The 6,751-nt window shown below is 37.1% G+C and overlaps 1 pseudogene; it reads right to left on the bottom strand.

The window, feature by feature from the left end:
• Window positions 1-226: 226 nt before the first annotated feature.
• Window positions 227-6,416, bottom strand: LOC109701933 (large ribosomal subunit protein eL29 pseudogene; annotated as a pseudogene).
• Window positions 6,417-6,751: the final 335 nt, after the last annotated feature.

The following is a 6,751-nucleotide window of genomic DNA, read 5'->3' as shown; positions in this document are numbered from 1 at the left end:
GATCACCTTCAGGCTCTCTTCAAGGTTCGTGACTTCCTTACAGAGACATAATTTATAAGTTCCAAATATCATCATTGCAATTAATAAGGAGAAATACGATTTACTTTTGAAGTCTTATTCATTTTTTTTCCTGACTCAGGTTTATTTGCAGAAAGAGCACTGCCTCCTGCAAACAGTAGCCTGGGGATGGGGGAGGGGGAGTCACATTGGCAGACAGAGGCCTTTACTATAGGCCTTTCACAAGGGCCTGGGCACCTTTGGGAGCTTGAGCTGGAGCCAAAGCTGGAGTTGCAGCCTGGGCTTGGCCTTAGTTTGGACCTTGGCATTTGGTCGTCAGGGCCTGTAACCCTCAGCAATGTAACACCAGTACTCATCCTGAGCTTAGAGTTGGGGTGGGTGATTTAGACAAGCCCATCAAGCTTGTGCCTGACATCCTTTGGGATCTTTGGCTTAACCTCTTTGGGCTTTAAAAGAGCATTAATACTCTTATAAATGCACTCATAGCCTTGGCATTGGTGGCCTGCGTCTTCTTCAGGCCCTTTTTCTTGTGTTTCTTGGCCAAATGCTTGTTCCTCAGGAACTTGGTGTCAACCTCCTTAACAGATTCATATCTTTATGATTGAGATTTCCTTTTGCTTTGGCAGAACTGGAATTTGAACTCAGGGCCTTGCAATTGCTAGGTAGACACTCTATCACTTGAGCCACTTTTCAGTCCTTGATTGGGGTTCCTTGATGCCATTTCAGTGCTACTTTTTGGAATGATTATGTGAGGCATGGCTCTTGGATTTATCCTTGTCTGCACGTAATCTGTCACCCCCAAAGTGCCTGGGACTGGAAAAGATAGAGCAAGGCCACAATGCAGCATGGAAAAATTCTTATTAAATAATTTCATCTTAATCCTGTATAACAGATTTACATATTTAGTTGGGAATAAAGATGCTTGAAATAATCCATGAAGTATTGGGACATCCTTAGCAAAGGATACTAAATAATAAGTTTTATAAAGGAAAGGATATTTGTTTTTGTCACTGCTGAATCCCCAATTCCCAGAACAATGCTGCACACATAGAGGGCCTTAGAATGTGCTAAATAAATAAACACCAAAGTGCTAAAATGGCAGAACTCATAAATCCCAATGAGAAAACAAAGAGTGAGGGCTTTACAGGAGGCATCATAATTGAGCTAGGACTCTGGGAATCAACTACTTTGCCAAGCAGAGAAGGAGGAAAGGACATTCCAGGCAGTCAAGTGTGTTATGGCAGAGACTATAAGTTGTCTTCTAATATTCATCCTTCTCCCTTCCCTAGGAATAAAATACCTGGGCCCATGACTACTGGAATGAAGACTATACTTCTTTCCTCCTGTATGGATAGTGTAATCAACTGGCTAGGTTTTAAACAATGGGGTTAAAGTACAAGGGCCAGGTACCCATTTGATGAAATACCTTCTAATAGAGAAGGCTGAAGTCTTCTTCATTTTCTTCTTCCTTCCCAGACTACAAATATGATGGAATATGGTAACTTGATTAATAACGTGTTAAGTGAAGACCATGATCTGAGAATAGGAGCAGAAAAGAAAAGGAGCAGGGAAGAGCAAGAACCTCTATGGAATACAGAGGTGTCATCTACAGCAAAGCTAGTGAGAGACTAATAGTACATTAATCAGTTGTGTGAGCTCCAGAAATAGTGATGTTTAAAGTCAACTAAAATCAAGTGAAGTAAAGAGGGTTTATTCACCTTATCCTGGTATCAGGATAAGGCTGAGAGAATAAAATGGGTTGGAAAGTGTTCCTTCTTTTTTCTAGAAGAGATTGTGTAGAGGTGTTATTTTCTTAAATTTGTGGTTGAATTTTCTGCCTCATACTGGGGATTTCTATTTTCAAAAAGCTTTTAAAATTAATATTTATTGTTTTAACACTTATAGAAGGATTCAGATAATTTGTTTCATCTTGGATGAGTTTTAGCAATTTGGAATTTTTGAGGAATGGATCCATTTTCTCAAAGTTGTCAAATTTACATGTTTAGAGTTGCTCATATCATTCCCTTGTTACCATTTTAATGTCTGCGGAGTCTATAGTGATATCCTCTTTTTCATTCTTGGTATTAGTAATTTATATAATCTCTCTTTGTCAGCCTGGGGTGAGGTTTATAAATTTTATTGATATTTTCAAAGAATCAGTTTTTGGTTATGTTGAATTTTTTTATTTTTCTGGTTTTTATTCATAGATTTCTGTTCTTATTTTTTTTATTATTATTTTCTGCCTTGTTCTTGCTTCAGGACATTTCATTCCTTTTTCTTATTTTTTAAAGGTGGAATTTTAAGTTATTGATATGAGACCTTATTGTTATTAATATAAGCATTTGATGTTATAAATTTCCCTCCAACCACTGTGTTATCATATCCCACAAATTTTTGTGTTGTTTTTGATTTGAAAATATATTCTCACTTCCCTGAAACTACCTCACCAACTCTTGGATTATTTAGAAGCATGTCATTCAACTTCTATTTAGATATTTTTCCTATTATTGATCTCCTACAATTATGCTTCCAATTATTTTCAATTTGTTAAGGTTTGTTTTATGACCCAGATATGGTCTATCTTGGTGGTGTACTTTATGCCTTGAAAAGAATGTGCCTTGTCTGGGACAGAGTGTTCAACAAATGCTAATTAGATCTAGTTAGTAGACAATATTATTCAATCTTTCTACATCCAGAGTCAGAAAACTAAAACCCACATGTCAATATTGTCCTATAGCCTGTTTTTATACTGCCCTTGAGCTAAGAAAGGACTGTTAAAAACAAAGAATTTGTGACAAATACTATAGGTGCCTGAAGAGTCTAATATATTTACTGCTTGACACTTTACAGAAAAAATGTCCCAACCCTGCTGTATATCCTTGCTGATTTTCTGTCTATTAGTCCTAATGATTACTAAAAGTTATGTTGAAGTCTCCAACTACAATTGTGAATCTGTCAATTTCTCTTTTCAAGTTCTGTCAGTGTTTGTTTCAAATATCTTGAAGGTACCTTATTAGGCAACTACATATTTAGAACTCTTGGTGAATGACACAATTATCATTATGAAATGTCCCTTTTTAGCCCTGCTAATTTTCTTTGCACTAATATCTACTAAAAGCTACTCCAGCTTTATTTTGCAGTACTGGAGTTTGAGCTCAGGGCCTAATGCCACTATGGTGCATTCATGTTTTTTCACTCTTTTGGTTTTAACTAATATTGTTGAATTCTAATTGACTATCTTGTAGGTAGCATATATCTTATTTATGATTTTTTAGTTTTTAAATATATTTTGACAGTGTTTTAACTGGTATCCAAATTAATGCCTTTTTTTGTTCCATTGTCAAATGTTGAATGAGCTGGTTCATTTTATAATAATTCCTTGTTAGATATGCCACCTAACATTCAGTGTTCACTATCCTCTTTTCATGTTTTCACATCATCAGTTTTGTGTGAAAGACCCACAAAGATATTTTTGCCCGGCTTCTCACCTCCATGCTTGTAAACCCAAAACTTTCGCAAGCTCTGAAAGTAATGCGTAGTACTTATTTAGTGCATGCATTTGACTGTACATAGCATCCCGCTTCCATTTCTCAGTAACAAATATTATATTATTTTGAAAGTTCAATATTAGATGGAATGTCCTTCATAATATCCAGAACTAATGTTTACTTGAAAAATAACACACTGAAGATCAAAACCTAATAGACAAACTCCACTTTTTAACTTAATTTTTAAAGAGGGAATTAGCAATAGTTGCTGTAGTAGTAACTAAAAACATTTGCCCAACACAGAACATTTTATAAGCAAATAATATGCACTGAAGTCTCAAACCTCTCTACTTCCAATACTATTCTGAATGTCCAATAAGAGCCCAGAGTATCTCTGAATTGGGAGTCAAGAAACTTGGGATATATGTCAACAGGCCATCATCAGCATGTGACTTTGGAAAAAAATCTCTACTTCTTCTCATCCCCAGTTTCCCAAATAATGGAATGGGGGAGGGAGGCATAAAGGAAAATGATAAATGGAAAGACCATACACCATGACCAAGTCGGCTTCATCCCAGGGATGCAGGGATGGTTCAATATACACAAGTCATTGGATGTAATACAACATATTAACAGAAGCAAATACAAAATACAACATATTAACAGAAGCTTTTTTTTATGAAAAAGCTTTTCATAAAAATTGACACCATTTCTTGATAAAAGCTCTGATGAAACTAGGAATAGAAAGAATGTACCTCAATATAATAAAGGCTATCTATGACAAACCTATAGCCAACATCATACTTAGTGGAGAAAAACTGAAACCATTTCCCCTAAACTCAGGAATGAGACAAGGGTGCCCACTGTCCCCATTCCTATTCAACATAGTCTTAGAATTCCTAGCCAGAGCAATAAAACAGGAAGAAGAAATAAAAGGAATTCAAAGAGGTAAAAAAGAAGTCAAACTATCATTATTTGTAGATGACATGATTCTATATCTAAAAGACCAGAAAAATTCCACCAAAAGGCTCCTAAACACCATAAACAGCTTCAACAAAGTGGCAAGATACAAAATCAACTTGTAAAAATCAGTAGCCTTTCTATACACCAATGAACAGATTGAGAAAGAATGTAGGAAAACAATTCCATTTACAATAGCCTCAAAAAAAAAATCAAATACCTAGGAATAAACTTAACATAGGATGTGAATGACCTCTACAAGGAAAACTACAAACCATTGAAGAAAGAAATCAAAGAAGGCTACATAATATGGAAAGATTTCCTGTCCTCATGGATTGGTAGAATCAACATAGTAAAAGTGGCTATACTACCAAAAGCAATTCACGTTCAATGCAATTCCCATCAAAATCCCAATGACATTCATCACAGAGATTGAAAAATCAACCCTAAAGTTCATCTGGAAGCACAAAAGACCACAAATAGCCAAGGTAATACTGACCAAAGAGAGCAATGCTGGAGGTATCACAACACCCACCTTTAAACTATATTACAGAGTCATAGCAATAAAAAACAGCATGGTACTGGCACAAAAGCAGATATAAAGACCAGTGGTATAGAATAGAAGACCCAGACAAGAATCCACACAGCTATGCCCACCTAAATTGTGACAAAGGCACCAAAAACATACAACGAAGAAAAGACAGCCTCTTCAACAAATATTGCTTTGAAAACTGGATATCTGCCTGCAGAAAACTGAAACTAGATCCATGTTTATCACACTGTACAAGTATCAACTCACAGTGGATTAAGGACCTTAATGTGTGGCTGAAACCTTGAAGCATGTACAGGAAAGAGCAGAGTATACACTGGAGGAAATAGGCATAGGCAAGGACTTCCTCAGTAGAACTCAAGTGGTTCAGCAACCGAGAGACAGAATAGACAGTTGGGACTATATCAAATTTACAAGCTTCTGCACAATGAAAGAAATAGTCTTTTAATTGACGAGGCCACCCACAGAATGGGAGAAAATCTTTGCCAGATATACATCAGACAAGGGACTGATAACCAGAATGTATCAAAAAAACTAAACTTCCAAGAAATCAATGATCCAACGAAGAAATGGGCAAATGAACTGAACAGAGCCTTTTCAAAGGAAGAAATCTGAATGGCTAAAAAACACATGAAAAAATGCTCACCAACCCTGCCATAAAGGCAATGCAAATCAAAATCACATTAAGATTTCACCTTACTCCTGTCAGAATAACTACCAACAAGAACACAAATGACAACAAATGATGGTGAGGATATAGGGAACAAGGAATTGTCATACACTGCTGGTGGGAGTGTAAGCTAGTACAATCATTATGGAAAACAGTATGGAGGCTCCTTTAAAAACTAGAGATAGATCTGCTATATGATCCTGCAATACCCACTCCTAGGGATATACCTGAAGGATTATGAGTCAGTTTACAACAAAAGCACCTGCACACCCATGTTTACTGCAGCACTATTCATAATAGCTAAGGTATGGAAATAGCCTAGATGCCCCACTACTGACAAACAGATTAAGAAAATGTGATATTTATATACAATGGAATTTTACTCAGCCACAAAGAAGAATGAAATTTTATCATTTGCAGGTAAATGCATGGAACTAGAGAACATCATCTTAAGTTAGGCAGGCTCAGAAAGCCGAAAGCCACATGTCCTATCTCGATTGTGGAATATAGACCTAACAAAAATTTAGCAATATTATGAAAAAACGGTCACAATAAGGAGAGGTCACAAACAAGAGGGATAGGGAAACTAAGAACTGGAGTAGTGTGGGGAGTGGATTAAAGCCTATGAGAACTGAACCCAAGCAAGGCGAGATGTAGTTAATTGCTTTTACCTGTAGGCCGAAATAGGGACAGCCCCAGCACGAAACAGAAAAAGGCAGAACAGCTGCATCTCCTAAGTTTGCAATGTCACGCCCCTCCCCAGAGCCTCTGCTTCACCCTGTTTGCGCTGTTTATAAAAGGCCCACTGAAAGAGGGCTAGGGCTTTACTTTGGGCTTTTGGGCTTTTTGCTTGGATTTTGGCTTTATGCTTTGGGGGGCTTTTTGCCTTTGAATATTGGGAATGTTAGGGTATGAGGCCAGCCACCTTCTGAGAGGGCAAAGGACACTCAAGACAAAGGAAGTCACAAGGCGAGGTTTATTTCTAGCCAGCTAGGGTCTGAGCATCCGCCTGATGCAGCAGGTTTCAACAAGGACCCTGAGAGAAAAGTTTAAGCAGGTCTTATA

The sequence above is a fragment of the Castor canadensis genome, chromosome 4 (assembly GCF_047511655.1).
Source record: "Castor canadensis chromosome 4, mCasCan1.hap1v2, whole genome shotgun sequence".
NCBI lineage: Eukaryota > Metazoa > Chordata > Mammalia > Rodentia > Castoridae > Castor > Castor canadensis.
The sequence above is the reverse complement of the archived record's forward strand: the minus strand, read 5'-3'. Positions and strand labels throughout refer to the sequence as shown.